General features: G+C 49.8%; 1 protein-coding gene across 1 annotated transcript in view; it reads left to right on the top strand.

Moving 5' to 3' along the window:
* The window catches only part of LOC147668304 (talin-2-like), a 1432932-nt gene that overhangs the window by 628827 nt on the left and 787458 nt on the right, over positions 1-16647 (top strand). Inside the window, exon 5 of the mRNA XM_086948621.1 lies at positions 3467-3541. The gene's annotated coding sequence lies outside the window, so the exon portion shown is untranslated. The remainder of the gene's footprint in view (positions 1-3466; positions 3542-16647) is intronic.

Here is a 16647-nt window from a genome sequence, read left to right on the forward strand (position 1 = left end):
CAAATGCCAATAATGTCAGAGTGGGACTGCTGTATTTTGGAGTGCAATTAGAATATAATTTTGAGTCTGAGCATATGGCAGGCCTGTGCACTTTTTATGTGCCCTTGCCTCCCTTACAGTACCCACAAGCACCAATGCAATTTCTGATCTACTTGTAGCTAGTTCTGTAATGTGTCTTGTGCCTCAGTCAAGACCCAAGGTAAACTGCTCACCATAGCTCTAAAACATCACTTCCAAATGTTTACCTCGCTAGGAGCACAAATTGGAAAATTCAGAACTATAACAGAAGTGACATCATGCACACTTTGAACCTGAGTTTTCAATGGGGCTTTGCGGGTGGTGGCTGACTGGAGGGAGGCTCGCCCCCCCAGGGATTTTGGGGCCCCGGGAGGCAGGGTGTGGGGAGGAATTAAGACAGGGACAGGAAGGGACGTAGGCTGGTTGGGCTTGATGGTGGGATTTGGGCTCTTTTGGGCTGGGGCCAATAAGAGCGGCCATTTTGGGTCACTGTGCACCATTTCATGGGACAGTGACCCAGCAGCCGGAGGGTAGCTTCGATCGTTGTCCCGCCCGCCCTCCCTTTGGATGGGGTGGTTGGAGGAGTATAGGGGAGTCTGTCCGGGGTTGTGGTTTTCTGGTATGGGAAGCGGTTTTGTTGGGAGCTGGTGCTTTCTATGTTAGTTTTAGTTGGCTGTGTTGTCGCTGGGAGCAGGTGCTGGGGAAATTTATGTAGGATGGCGCTTTTTCATAGTTAAACGGGGGGTAGGATAGGAGGAATGAGTTTTACGGACTGAAGGGGAGGGAGTGTACATATGGCAGATGGTTAAACAGTGGAGGCAGGCGTTTGGATAATTAATAATGATGTTTGTGTTGGCGGGGAACTGTTTAGGGGTGGGGGTGGGGGGTGTGTCAGGATATGTATAGTTAGTTAGGACTAGTTTTGTACGGCAAAGACCAAGAATATGGTATGTGTTCAGGATGCACCTGTTTCCCAATAAAGCGGCCTTTATCACACTTTACATCTGTCTCCGGTCAGTTCTTCCCCTCCCCGTCTCCCGATGGGCCCCAATAGCACTATGTGATCCCTCTCAGTTAGTTAAGAATTCTGGAAGAACTAGTTAACCAGAGTTACAAGATAACACTAAAGAAACAGGGGAAGTTAGCGTCCAATCAGATGGGAGTCTCCTGAATCTGGTGTGGGTTGGTTGCAACCTTTTGCCTGTGTGAGGTTCAGTTGCATAGCAAGTCTTTAGGAATTTGCTGAATCATAAATGGTTAGTTCCAGATCTCACGGTGGGATTGAGGTCATTCTGTAATCTAGGGCCCAGCATTACCAAGGATCGGCTTCTGCCTTTCCATCTCTTGCTGAATCAGGTTAGGTGAATGATAGGGTGAGGTTTCTGGCTAGGGTCAAGTTCTACACATATTTTGGCCTCTACCCCAGTAAGCCTTGTGGATGGGGCAGGCAATCTTGAATTTGATGCTGGCCTCCACTGGAAACCATAGAGGAGCTTTCAGAGCAGGCCCCATTTGCTCACATGCATGGAGATGTAGGCACAGTCTAGCTTGCCTTAGAGCGGCAATGAGGTTCTTTGAAAGGTCAATATAGGTGATGTTGTAGCAGTCCAGATACAGCATGATAAAGGCTCTTGTCTGCACCGTGTGATTAGTTTGGAGTAGTAGAGGGAGTTTGCTGAGAGTTAGAGCTGCAGTTTGTTACCTTTAACCGCTGAGATGACTTAGGGAGTGAATGACCGTTCAGAAAGGAAAAGTATCCATAAGTTCCTGGCTGTTTGGTAGTTTGATAGGTGGTGTACCAGACCTTTGGACCATTCTAAAAGTGGGGAACAAGGCTCCATTCACAGCAAAACTAGGATTCTTTTTGCTTCACTGCTGCACAGGGCACGCCTCTTCACCCACTGAGTACCTGGTTCAAGTATTAAGGAATATTGGTGGGATAGTCCAGACAGTTGGTGAGCTGAACATGAATTTGTGTCATCCCCATATATTTTGAGTAAGATTTTGTCTGGCTAGTGTCTAGACTGGGGTGGAATGTGAATGTAGAACATCAATCAAGAGTGGGACGCGTATTGGAAAACAGGACACTGGATGTATAGATGATTCAGAAGGCCCCATCCTAACATTTAGGCTGCTACGGGAAATAAATACCTGATCCAGGACAGAGCAGGACTTTTTTTTTGTGCGTGCCGTTCCAGCCTTTGCACCAGGATTGTGTGATTGTTGACAGTGTTGTTAGGCATAGGGATGTTAATAATCCTTGTCTGGTGACAGGAACAAACATCTGTCAACTAAAGGCAACAAAAACGAAAGGTATGCCGATTCAGACAATTAGGTGCCATATTGGTGAAACCACAGTGGATACTAAACCCTTCACAGTGGCTGTAAGTGGCTACATAGGGTAGAACTCGGTGCCCTTAAAAACTTCTATCCTGGGATGTAGGTGTGAGCATCCCACAGCTGTCTGTCCACAGGGGTCTGGGGTGTGCTCTTCGATAATAGACAACGTTGTTCACATCTGAATAAATATCGAAGGATCTCATCGCAAACGCTTTTGTGCAGTTTAGTACAATAAAGGTGCGTTAAACGTCATTTACAAGAGAACATTTCTAGTTCACGGCATCATCCCTGGAGGCTTTCCTGGTGCAGAAATTGCTGGAATTTCTGTCAGGAAAAATCTGCTATGAAAGTGGAATCTGAGGGCACGCTGAGATGACCGACTATTGAACACCCACAACCTCGGAAGTTGTGAGTTGTGGGTGTTCACTAACCATTGTCGAGTGCATCCCTTTGTGAAGCAGTTCGGATGTCATGGAGGGGCATTTCTCCATCCAAAACATTGCGCGCAGCTTCTCAGCCGGCTTTTCGTTTAGCCTGATTAATGGGAGCAGAGTGGCGGGAGCACACGGGAGCACACGGGAGCATGCACACATTTCTCTCGGGTGAGTGGCCGTGTGATGCAGCTCAAACAAGTAATAGGAGATAGGACGCAGGTATGCAGCAGAGTGCCGGAGAACAGAGGTGCGAGTGTTGTCGCTCTCCCGTGGGGGCTTGAAGACACCCCTCTTTCAGCAGGAATGCCTGGCATTGGGCCCGGATTCTAGGGGGCTGCGTGGGCGGAACCGATTCCAGATAGTCTGAATTGTCTTTTGAAACCTAAACCTACTTCTCTGTATGTTAGGAGGCCAAAAAACAGGAAAACCAACTTTAGAGTTGAATACTCTTTGTATTCCAATTACAAAAAGCTTATAAATTAGCAAACGTTTTGTGAAAAAGATTTAGCTATACATTTCTTCTTTAATGGCTCTCGTATAAATCGCTACCAGAAGTGCCACTTGTTTTTCCCGTATTTGTGTTCTTTCTCTCTTCACTGTGCAGCATAAGGTATAATAGTCATATGCCTTAGGAGGATGGATTTTAGTTTCAAGGCTTGTTTTTAATCTTTCAGGTATGATGACCCTGTCCGCACGTCAGAAAGTGCAGGTCGTTCTTTTGGAAGGAGTCACCTGTGAGCAGTGTTGAGGTAAGGCGCGCCCTGTTTCCTGGTGTTTTGTTATGTTGTCATTCACACGCGCTTTCTGCTGGTGTGATGCCAGCCTGAAGCTGAGGGGTGTTTGCCCCACTCTTTTCAGAGCCCTGCTCTGCCACCGCTAATTCTTGATAAGGCAGAACACCATAGCCCCCCTCCCCACATCTGTGACCTGAGCCCCACAAAAGCTTCGGCCGATCCCGCCACTGATGAGCTGGGACCACTGATTGGAGGTGGACTGGTGCATCCCATTGTATTACTTCTGTGAGCATCTTCAAAGTGTACAAGTCGTTCAGGTCACACTGGCCTTTGTTAGGGACTGCCACAGGTCTGATTCACCTGTTCTTTTTTGCAATTTGTATACTCTGCTGACCCGGACTGTGCCGTGACTGTTCTCATGGCGTCCTGGTAAGATCTTTGACTAGAGCCAACAGGAGAGGATAAGGAGCCCAGAATACATCCTCCCCTTAGTAGTTAATAACCACAAGTAACCTCGGTGGACACCAACGCAGGAGCAGGCCTATAATGAGCCTGCCCTCTCAGGCTGGGCAACTGTGTTCATCGTAAAGAAACAGTTTCTACAAACTGTATAGATCAAGTCTGTCCTGGGTGGATCGCCGGCCTTGTGACCTTTAAGTGTGTCTTTTGATATATTTGGTAGTCCTTTTCAGGTGGCAGCGCCAATCACCTTGAGATATGTTTTCCCGTAACCCAATGTACGTTTAGAAGAGATGCTAATACTGTTACGCTGTGCTTGTGTGGAAGGGCTCGTTGTTGTACGCTTTAAAGCTTGGTTGTCCTACGTGCGGTTGAGCATTGCATGATTTTCAGGATCTCCACGAACTATGTTAAACCCTTTTAAATTCAGTAATTAATCTTGAATGTAAATTAGTCTTACATTGAAATCCTGAACAAGATGGCATGAATGCGGCCTTTCTTGACATTTTATGTACACTTTTGCTTTGAAGACTGCATCTCGCTCACCTCAACGGCAAGAGAAATTAAAAAGTTCTACAAACTTGTCCATATCAGCAGCACGTCCTCCTCCCCCGTGGTTCTGTTGTATTCTGTTATATTGGTCTACACTTTGAAACTTTCCAAGCAAGTAGCTCACATCAAGTCTTTTTTTAAATTATAATATAAGCCGCAGAAATGGAATTCATTGTTATGGAATCGTCCTGGTCTGCCATTGTCTTCTTCTTGTATTGTGGCCAGGCAGCTCGTACCCATTAAAGCTGGCATGGATTAGGTGAGATGTGGGTGCTTCGCCTTGTTTCCACCGCATATGTACCTCAAATGTTCTGCGTATGTAGAGGGTCTTTGAGTAGAGCTCGGCATTGTTTACCCATTGGCTGAGCAGAGTGTGATTCTTCAAACCTCTGTTACAATGTGAGCGTCACCTCTGATGAAATGCCCGTGAGACGCCAGCATTTTTGTTACTTGAGAAGTAGTTTTCGGTTTAGTGATGCTGATGCAAAGGCATGCCCTCGCATGCTGCTTGGTGGCTCTGAGCCTGCCTGCGCCAAGCCACAGCCTGCCAGCTCGCACCTACCTTATCCCGTTAGGGATATGTGTCTTGATATCAAAAGCGGATGCTCTTCAGATACCCTCAGTTCATTTGAGGTCTGTGCCTATTTGATCCTGGTCTCAGTGGTTACATAGTACCTGGGCATAGTGTGAAAGGGGGAGGGGAGGTTACTTGTCAAAGAGATCTTTGTTAACATGCATAGCACGACCAAATAACTCTACATTAGATGCTATATGACATTAATGTGAATATAGTTACAGATGCCTTTAAAATAGAAAACGATAAAAAATGTAATATGCAGGTGGAATCACAGTTAACAAAAACAATTTGAGATTTTTTTAAATTAAGAGTTTTTCAATGAAAATAATCTGCCTGACAGCATAGGGACCGGGTGTGCAGAGCAAGAGGTGTCGCAGGCGGCTGCTCCGGTGACAGCAGGTCTGACCATGCAGGCAGGTAGAAAATATTATCGTGGCTTGCCTACAAAGAATGTAGACATGTTTCAGCAAAAAGAATTAATGACAGCAGGTCTCTTAGCAGGGCACTCCATTTTTATTATATCGGATCCAATGTAAACGCTTCCAAGAAAGAAATAGCTGTGAGAACCAAAAACAATACCCTGGAGTCGGTGACGAAAATATGCATATTGTTCATGGTTTAATAATACCTAACAATTGTACTAGGGTAAGGCTGTGTCACTCGGTTCAGTGGTTTGTGGGGCACTGTGTAGCTAAGAGTGGTTTGCTATGGAGAGTGGAATACATGTGCCAAGCATAGACTCGTGAGATCTCTGCTAGACTCGACTCCTGGGCCTCGGAAATTCTCTGTTTAAAACCCCTTGAGAGTGGTGTCAGCCGTTAATTGTTGTAAGGCATGGAAATGATTAAAGTGGACACCCGTGATAGAGAAAAAAAGTGTTCCCTTTACCCAGCCCTGCATTTCTAGCAGTACCAACAATAGACATTCTAGAATGTTGTTTTGTTTGATGACGTCTGCTTGGGTTTTGAGTTCTGTTGTGACATCATTCACGCTGCTGAAAATGGCTACGCTGTATTGATACAGACAGGCTGTTGTGTGTGATGGTGGTGCATCGCTATGGTAAGCACTTTTGGAGCCAGAGGATTGAGTAGAAGTGCTTTATTGGAATAATACTTCTCCCACGACGGGCAGCGGCCGGCCAGCTCAGAGCCCAGGGGAAACTTGCCACCACCTACCACTCACAGCCAGCATGGGTCTTACATTTAAATACATACACTTTTGAACATCACCATGCCGCGGTGTGACTCAAGCTCACAAGCGAATAGGCGCTAAACGGCCACACGCCACACCACCATATACTACACTCACCTGCTTTTGTTTTGTAAAAAAAACCTAGCCACTATTAAGCAGAGTATAGGTATACCCATACTGCTAGATTCCTCCCTAGCAGTACTGGTTCAGAAACCACGAGCATGGAAAATAAGAACTCTGAGAGCTATAATGTAATGTATCAATTGTTTCTGGCGACTACAACAAGTAGTTGCTAGGAACGGTGGTACTTACGAGTGTGGGATGCAATGGTCATGGATGTGGTGATGGGGTCAGGGCCTTATAACATGGGGGCCTTAGCGTGAAATGACTGGACAGACACTCTGGGATCAGGTTGCCGGGAAGACCACGAGCGATCTTTACCGGGGTTTATTATACCCTCGGGGCGTGCCCGCCCTGAGGGGTGGAGTGGATGCCTGAGTGTTGCTACATTGTATGGTAGAGCCCGCCTGGCTCTCTACATCCCTCCTTCATTTCAGTCCGCTTCATCACCAGTTCTTGGTCTTTAGGGGGAGGTACACACAAAGTCCCTTAACTTGTGGCTTGGGCCAGGGTTTGGCCGAAGGTTGTATCTTTGGCTTCGGCCCTTTGGTGATTGAGTGTCCCCAGCCGGGGACACTTCTCCTTGCGCTCTGCAGGTCGGGGAATTGTCGGCCAATACGCACGGCAACGGCAACGGGTCTTGGCTTCTCCTCTGGTCTTCGACCGACGTTTGATCATCAGACCCTCTCGCTGATGATGAGGCTGTTGGAGACAGACCGGCTTGTCGTGGCCCGACCTCTTCTTCCTCGCCTTGGTCCTCTGTTCCTCCCCTCGCTGGTTTAAAGCATGACACATTTCGCGTGACTCTTTGTTCACCTTTCTTGACAGTCACCATGGTTCCTCTGATCCTTTCAACGGTCCACAAGTCCGGTTCATAGGGGGTCCTATACTTCCATCCGGGGTGTCGGTCATGGACCACTACTGTGTCTCCTTCCTGTAGATTTGATGTCTTCGCACGTCTGGCCGCACTGGCCTTCTGGTTGGTTACATCTCTTCTGGACTGAATGGCGTCCCCATCTCGCTCAGGTGGTGTCCACGAACTTGCGGACGGGATGATGTCCCTGGGGGCCTTTTTGAACAGTAAATGGGCCGGGGCACACTTGGTTGTGCAGTGGGGCGTTTGTCGGTAGGCTCCCAGGAATCGGTCTAGAGCTGATTCCGGATCTTCTCCTTGACTTACGGCAATCCTCAGGGCTCTGTTAATGGTCCTCATAAGTCTCTCCACCTCTCCATTGGCCTGCGGCCACAAGGGGGTGATTTTCCGATGTTTGATTTGGAGGGCGTCCAAGTAGGCTTGGAAGTCTCGGCCTTGAAAGGGAGGACCGTTGTCTGTTTTCATTTCCTCCGGCAATCCCATGGTCGCGAAGATCTTGTCTAGATTCCGTTTGACTTGGGGAAAAGCTGTGGAGGGGATCACCTCCACCACCGGGAACTTGGAGAAAGAGTCCACTAGTACCAGGGTATGGCGACCATCCGGGAAACTCCCGAAGTCCAGGCTCAGGTTGGTCCAGGGCAGCGTCGGGGAGGGCTCCGTTATGACAGGGGCCGGGGCGGGATCTCCTCCGGTGATTAGACACGCGTGGCAGGCCCTCACCATCTCTTCTACTTTGAGGTCCATCGCCGGGAACCAGACTCGGCACCGCAGCCTGGCCTTTGTTTTGGCCATTCCCTGATGCCCGACGTGAGCGAGGGACAGAATCCTGGGATGGAGGTCTTCCGGTATCACTATTAGATGCCCTCGAAGGACCACACCTTCATCCCCGACACTCAGTTCATTCTTAATCTGCCACATTTGCTGGCGGGCATGACTGACCTCCGGCCTGAGCCCATGTATTCCATCCAGGAAGTGCGCCCATTGGTTCCCCCTGAGCGCGTGCTTGACTCGGCATAGTGTTTCATCTCTTTCCGTTGCTTCCCCAATTTCTTTCAGTGTCATTGTCTCTGGACACGCGTTTTCTGAGATCCAGTGCACAAAGGCGTCCGCTTCTTGACTTTCCTCTAGTCTAGTGGCTGGTTTGGTGCAGTCCGGGTGTCTCGACAGGTAGTCCGCTGGGTTGTTGACCCCCGGGCGGAAGATGACTTGGAAGTTGTAGCCCTGTAGCTGGACGGCCCACCTCTCGATCCTTGGAGGGGCCAGCCTCGCTGATCCTGCAAATAGGGGCACAAGGGGCTTGTGGTCCGTTATCACCCGGAATTCCTGGCCGCATAGGTACAAGTGAAAGTGCTGACACGCCCATTTGATGGCCAGGGCTTCTCTTTCGATCTGTGCATAGCGGGTCTCGGTGTCCGAGAGAGCCTTGCTGGCGTACGCCACCGGTTTCCAGACATCAGCTCCGTATTCTTGAAGGAGCACCGCTCCCAGGCCCACCGGGCTTGCGTCGACCACTAGTTCATTCTTCCTCTTTGGCTGGAAATACGCCATCACTGTGGTGTCCAGGAGGCTGTTCTTGATAGCTTGGAACGCCGTGTTCGCCGCCACTGTCCAGTCCCACTTATGGTCATGGCGGGTGAGTAGCCTCAGTGGCTCGGCCAGGTCTGCAAGGTTGGGGATGAACCTCCCGCAATACGTTGCCATCCCGAGGAAACTCCTGACTTCCGTGGGGTTTTGCGGGGTGCTGGCAGCCCGGATGGCCTCGGCCTTCCTGGGGTCAACCTTCAGGCCTTCTCGGGTGAAGATGTAACCGAAGAAGTCCACTGAGTCCTGGTAGAAGGCACATTTGGATTTGTGAAGTGTCAGGCCTTGTTCTGATAGCCTTTTGAGGGTCGCTCTCAGGTGTACGTGATGCTCTTCAAGCGATCCAGAGTACACCAGGATGTCGTCACTCAAGTTGATGACCCCACTCAGTCCGGATAGCACCTCTCTGATTGCATTTTGAAAGACTTCAGCTGCCGAGGACACTCCGAAGCTTAGTCGTTTGTACCTCCTCAGCCCGACGTGTGTGGAGAAGGTTGTAATGTAGCGGCTGTCTGGCTCAAGCTCCAGCTGGTGGTAACCTGCGTTTAAATCGAGTTTGGAGAACCATTTGGCACCGTTGAGGTCCGCTATGATGTCATCCATGGTAGGGGTGATATGCCTTTCCCTCCTCACCGCTACATTTGGCAGACGCATATCCACGCACAGCCGTATAGCTCCAGGTTGCTTGGGCTTGGGCGCCACGACGAGTGGAGAGACCCACGGTGTGGGCCCGGTCACCTTCTCGATTACACCGAGTTCTTCAAGCTTCCTCAGCTCTTCCTCCACCTGCGGCCGCAGATTGAACGGGACACGCCGGTGCCTTAGGGCTGTCGGTCGCACAGACTTGTCTATGTGTAGTTTGAACTTCTTGTTCTTGAGTTTCCCTAGTCCTCGGAACAGTTCTGGAAACTCCTCCATCAAGAACTCTGCATGTGACTGGTGCACCTGATTAGCGAAAAACACTAATCCGAGGTCCTCGGCGGTGTGGCAGCTTAGTAGCGTGCCTTTCCTTCCTTCCGTGACGTGGAACTTAGCTACAGTGGAGTATTCCCCTTGTCTGATTGTTGTCGTGATCACTCCGCGCAGCGGCATGGGCTCTGTTCCTCCATACGTGTATATTCTCGCTTGGGACGGTATCAGTTCGGGCCTCGGCATCATCTGGTTGTACTGCTCGGAGTCCATAACATTCACGGATGCCCCAGTGTCTATGAGTGCTTGTACTGTTGTGCCATCCACCTTGACTGAACACATCGGTGGGGGTCTTCTCCTTGTGGACGCTGCGGATGCTCTGCCTACGTGTGAGACGACGTAGACTTCGTCGTCTTCATCATCCTCGTACCACTGAGGCCGTTCTTGAGCATGGCTGTCTGGTGGCGGGTCGGCATCCTCTTCAAGCGACATTTGATGAACTCTCCTCTGTATGTTTCTCGGCCTTGTCCCTGCCGGCCTGTATTTTCCCCCTCGGCATACCTTCGCGAAGTGGTTCATCCTGCCGCATTTGGAGCACGTGCGCCCTTTTGCTGCACACGCTGCGGTGGCGGAGTGGGCCTCTCCACAGTACCCGCACTGATTCCTTGTCGTAGTCACCTGATGCGGCCGACTCGCCGCAGGTTTCCGGTGGATTGCTTCCACTGTCTCCGTTTTGATCTGCACTGGCTTGGTCTGTGCGGGGGTAGCTACCGGGGTGTATAGCGCCGCCTCCATCTCCTCAGCCCTCACGTCTGACAGCTCATGTGACCTTGCGAGAATCAGGATCTCATCGAGCGAAATCCCTGGTTGGCGCAGGATTAGTTTCCTGAGCAGCTTTGAACGGCACCCCACAATGATTTGATCCCGAATTTCCTCACGCGGGTCCGTGAACGGGCAGGTGTTCGCCAGCCGGCGTAGCCGTGCGTAGAACATGTCTACCGACTCGGAGCCCGTTTGCCACGCCCGTTTGAATTTAAACTTTTCGAAATCGTTGTTTAGCTGGGGGTCAAAGTGTTTGTTTAGTGCGGCCACCGCGGCCTCGTAGTCGCTGTCACCTCCTGTGTTGGGGAGCGTCTCAAAGAGCTCGTCTATCTCTGCTCCGCCGTATAGGATCAAAAGGGACCTCTTGACCTCGCCATCTGTCTCCCTGGTGCCCTTGAAATAATGGTTCAGCCTGCGAACCCACGCCTTCCATCTCACTGCCGCAGTGGCCGGGTCAGACGCTTCACTGAACGGCGGCAACGGCGCCGCGCCTGAATGGGTATGATGGCCAGTCTGCGGGCCGGATGTTGCGGCTTGGGCCTGTGCTGGGATGTGTCCTGCTTGGACAGGTGGTGAAGGCTGTGCAGCCTGTGCTGGTGCCCCATCCTGCAACGCTGGGGCTCCCTCCTCCAGGGACATGGTGCGTCCTTTATTTATTTATTATTGTATTTTTTTTTTCAATTTATTACTTTTTTTTTCTTTCCACTTTTTATTTGGCTATGTGTGCTAATAGGAGCTTTATTGGCTATCTGTGACACCCATTGGGGCTCATTAAGCACCTGGTGTGGGGTAGATAAGCACGGTCGCGCTCCTCGCGCCGTTCCTTAGAGATGGTGACGCGTGCAGTACCACTGGCAGCCACCGGGGGCCGCCTCGCGCTCGTTCGCGCTCTTCGCGCTCTCCGCGCTGGGCCTGGGGCAGCTGACAAGAGGAGCGACTCCGGAGGAGAGCGTCGCCTGAGGGAGATGCACAGGAGCGTGGTGAGCGTCGCCTGACGCACTTACAGGTGCGTGGTGCCCATGAGGCGGGGGAGCGTCGCCTGAGGGAGAGGCTCAGGAGCGTGGTGTGCGTTGCCTGACGCACTTACAGGTGCGTGGTGCCCATGAGGCGGGGGAGCGTCGCCTGAGGGAGAGGCTCAGGAGCGTGGTGTGCGTTGCCTGACGCACTTACAGGTGCGTGGTGCACATGAGGCGGGTCGGAGGCGTGGCGCGGAGCCTCACCGGCCTCAGCAGCCGGATTCACGGTCCGGCGTATGCCTCGACACAGGCAGCCGTCGCCCGGACAACCAGCCAGGTAGGCCAAGAGGCGCTCGCAGGGGGGGCAATGATCGCGCACTCACCCTGGGCGCTCCGCGGTCCCGGCCCTGCCAGCTGAAAGCGCTTCCGACGGGAAGGCGCGTGGGCAGGCCGCGGACCGGAGCAGAGCGGGAGCGGGCTCCGTGATGCGCCGTCACTCCTCGTCGTATCCAGCACGCGCAGGGCAATCCCACCCTCGTCGCCAATGTGGTGATGGGGTCAGGGCCTTATAACATGGGGGCCTTAGCGTGAAATGACTGGACAGACACTCTGGGATCAGGTTGCCGGGAAGACCACGAGCGATCTTTACCGGGGTTTATTATACCCTCGGGGCGTGCCCGCCCTGAGGGGTGGAGTGGATGCCTGAGTGTTGCTACATTGTATGGTAGAGCCCGCCTGGCTCTCTACAATGGAGAGGTTGTCTGCTAAGGGTTAATTCAAAGGTGCGTGCAACTCGTGGTAGTGCATATTACCTAGCAGGATCTACAATTGGGTCCTGTCCGATTGGGGTGTTTAGGACTTAAATGATCAAATTTACACATGACTTGATTGGGAAGTTGTGTTTGGACATTATGATGACATCTTGAACTGTTACTTATCTCTTGTTACAGAAAAGAGTTTTGGGGTTAGTTTAAGACGGGCAGAAAGGCGAAATGCATGGGGAGGGCTGTTGGCATGGAGTGTCACTGTTACCCTTTTATAGAGCAGGTGCCAGTGACCAACGGTTGGTGCCTCTTGCTACTCACACAAAAGAGATTTGCATGTATGACTTTGAAAACTAAACAAAAAGACTGTGTGGATCCTTACAAGGCCTGAAGGGCGGGGTCTCCTACAGGTGCTGTAGCACGAGGTATGTTTGAATTTGACTCGCGGTGTGTTGTCCTTCAGCTGATGAAAAATATTTCCTCACTGTTAGATTTGGAGGTCTCTAGTTGGCACAGGTAGGTACGTGTGACAAATAGGGACCCTCGCCTCTAGTCAGGATAAGGGGATTACACTCCTAAAATAACCCCTGCTCACCCCTTTTGGTAGCTTGGCACGAGCAGAAGGGCTTCACTTCAGAGGCGTTGTAAGTTAAGCAGTTGTGACCACATACAGTCTCCCAGTGACAACACTACCAATGGACACCACACAGGTTTTATATAAAAAATAAGTAGACTTTATATAGAGTTACCACAAGACCATAAACAACAAAAATACACAATAAGATTACTTTAAGATTGTAGATTTAAGCTTAGTTCAGTTCAGTTCTTAGATGCGGCACTCTGCGTCAATATACCGCAGGTTGCGTTGTGCTTCCACAACAAGCAATGTCACAGCAATGGGAAATGTGGCAAAGTTTAGATACAAAGAAATAAAGACGTGAAGATCTTCCAGATGCTGCACACTTCTCGGGGATGCGAGAAGTTCTCGGTTCGATGCGTGGACTGCAACAGCGACACCTTTTGATGCGACGACAACAGCTCCAGTGGCGACGCTCTTCTACCACGATGCGTGAAGCTTCCGCTTGATGCGACAACTACAGCGGCGACATCCAAGTTGCGATGGCAGCAGTTCAGACGGTGGCGCACTTCTCAGGGATGTGAGGTGCTCTTGGTCGATGCGGTGCAGTGCAACAGTTACAGTGGTGACACCCTCCTTCGGAGTTGCGACGGCAGGCACAGCAACGGCGATACGCTCTGACCTCGTTGCAAGATTTTTCTCCTGATGCGGTGCAGTGCGACAACTACAGTGGCGACACCCTCCTTCGGAGTTGCGACGGCAGCAGCAGCGACTGCGACGCGCTTCCTCTTCGTTGCGGCACGCTTCTCTCCGATGCAGTGCAGTGCGACAGTTCCAGCGGCGACATCCTCCTTCGGAGTTGCGATGGCAGGCACAGCGACGGCAACACGCTTCTTCTCGTTGAGTCGCGCTACCAGCTCCTTGCGACACGCAGCTCCTCAGAAGGCCCAAAACAGCAGCAGGCACTTCAGCAGGAGGAAAGCTCTTTTCCAAGCCCTTGGGGATCCTTCACAAGTTGATAGCAAAGTAAACAAAGTTCCTTTCTCCTACCTTTGGCAGTAAGGCAACCACTGCAGGCCAATCCCCCAAACAGCACTTCAGCTTGGGAATAGTCTCTCCTCAGTTTCTTCAGGTTCCTCTCCTCAGTAAAGGTTTCTTCTTGTAGTCCAAAGTGATTTAATTTCATAGGATCAGGGTCCCAATATTTATACCCCAAAATCCTTTTTTCTCCGAGGGGAGAGGGCTCTTTGCCCAGTCCAAACCAGCTCTGAAGCACTCTGTTTACCAGACTTCTCCTTTCCTTTTACAGTGCAGGGAAAGCACATCAGATGCCCCACAGGAGGTGGAGCCAGCATTGTGGGAGGCAAGTACAGTCCTGGACCACTTTCTTTCCAGGACTCCTTCTCTTCTTTTAGTGTGAAGGACAGAGACATCAGCCGCTTCCCAGGGGGTGGAGCCAGCATTGTGGATGGCAGGCACAGCCCTATTCAAGGTTCAGGTGCAACTCCTCCCTCCCATCTAGATGCAGATCTCTCTATTCACCACCGGGTGACTCAGCCTTTCTCTTGGAATTCCCCAGCCTTGTCACTCATAAAACCAGACAAAGGAATACACAACCTTGCAGAAAAAAAAAAAGTGGTATTTACAAACACTGAATATTAAAACCAACTTCACTAAAAGATGTGTTTTATTATTCTGAGTTCAGGCATACTAAACTCGAATTTCTACTATGTTCTCTGAGACAGTTAGGATTATAAAATGTAATAACTCTAACAGCGCATTCTGGCCTATGGAGAACAGGTAGTCTTGCAATAGTGAAAAACGAAAATGGCTGTAATTCACTATTAGTACGTGCCACACACATCAGGGCTTGTCCTACCTTATACTTACAATGCACCCTGCCCTTGGGACTACCATATGGGTTACTGAGATGAAGAAAATGGAAGGTTTAGGGATGGGGAAGTGGGTGCACTTGCCCAGTCAGCATGACAGTACCAGACTGCACGCAGACTCTGCAATGGCAGCCCCTAAACACATTTTACAAGGCTGCTTCTGTGGGTGGCACAACCAGTGCTGCAGGCCCACCAGCAGCATTTGGATTTACATGCCATGGGCACACTCAGTGCACTAGACTAGGGTCTGACAAGTAAACCAAATAGCTAATCATGGAACCACTGATGCATACATCAATTTACAATAGAGAGCACTTGCACTGTGGCACTGGATAGCAGTGGCACAGTGCCCAAAGCATCTAACACCAGCAAAAATGCATGAGGCAACAGCAAAAATGGAAGGGAGACCCACGCCAATGGTGCCAGGTCTAACACTCACGCATCTTGTAAAGCAGGGTTCTACAATGTCAGTCCTATAGGGCTGGATCTATGACAGATTAAGATAAATACGAAGCACTTAAATGCCTTGTAAGGGGTAGTATGCGCTATATAAATGCAATTAAATTTTACAATAAAATGAAGATATGGTAAAAATCTGGCATTGATTCGGCCCCCCAGGACCCACTTTGGAGAACCCTGTTCTCAAATACTTTTATAATTTTAGTAATTTTTTTTATATTAGTTACTGTCAGGTTATCTTGGTTGCCTGCAATCTGCCCGATAGACATTGATACCGCATGGTGATGCTTGCATAAGTATAAAAGTCTGCTCGTCACTTAACCAACATGTCAAAGGAAAGGTTGACACTGGCGAGCTCCCCAGATTACACTGGTAGGGTTGTACCTCTTTGAGGAGTGCTTTGCCATTTCGGATGCCTGTTCTGTACTTATCATTGAGAGTTGTTTAATGTTAGACTTTTTATATCATGTTCATTGCAACCTGAACATTTAAGAGTATCAGACCGAGTAACCCCCTAATGCCCTCATTCTTATAACTTAGAGCAGCTCCTTTGTTTCACCCAGGATGGAGTCCTCAACTTTTACCGAGTTCAAAGTCCTAGTACCCTTCATCTATGTCCAGCAGCAGCACAGTGGACACTGGAGCACTTGTGTCATTTGTAGGAGGGAGTTTCCCTGCCACATCACGGATCCTGCACTTGTGGAATAGGCCATTTGGGTCAAGTGAAGCTCCCTTAATAAATGTGACCCGCGGTGTCCCTTGAGATATTTCGGGCAGGGCGTTTTCGTGAAAGGTATTTGCATTTTTTTAACTGTCCTGTAGTAGTAGTTGGCAGCATTTCTGGTGAAGAGGATGCACTATATGGGAATCCTGGGCATGAAGAGGGTGCTGATTTAGGTCATGACATACATTGATTTCTCTGCTGCCACATGAATGTGGGTAGAGGTGGATAATTGTGAGGGTTTTGTGGTGATATGTGCTATCTGACGTTTCTTTGCCAGTTGACACTATTGCTGCTGTGCGGTTTTCAATACAATCTGACCGATGTCACCTTTTGTTCTCTCAAGAGGATTTGCGCATTAATTCATCTTTTTAAATTATTTGGTGAGGTGGGATCTTTACTTTTGGGAATTTCTGGATAACTCAGTGGACCTTTAATGCTCCATGTAAGATGTGGACACAGTTAATATTTTCTGTTAGTATCAGATTAAAAGTGTGCTGCACTGCAGTTTATGGGAATGACCATGCGCCCTAGTGCACTCTTATAAGAGGTTCATTGTTGCCTCAGTATAGATAAGTACTGGGTTGCTTTACTAACTATTGTTTCAATGTGTTGGTATAGTAGTGGATGTTTAATCTGAAACATATACGGAAATATGTTCTTAATT

This window comes from Lissotriton vulgaris, unplaced genomic scaffold (genome assembly GCF_964263255.1).
Source record: "Lissotriton vulgaris unplaced genomic scaffold, aLisVul1.2 SCAFFOLD_325, whole genome shotgun sequence".
In the NCBI taxonomy this organism is placed as follows: domain Eukaryota; kingdom Metazoa; phylum Chordata; class Amphibia; order Caudata; family Salamandridae; genus Lissotriton; species Lissotriton vulgaris.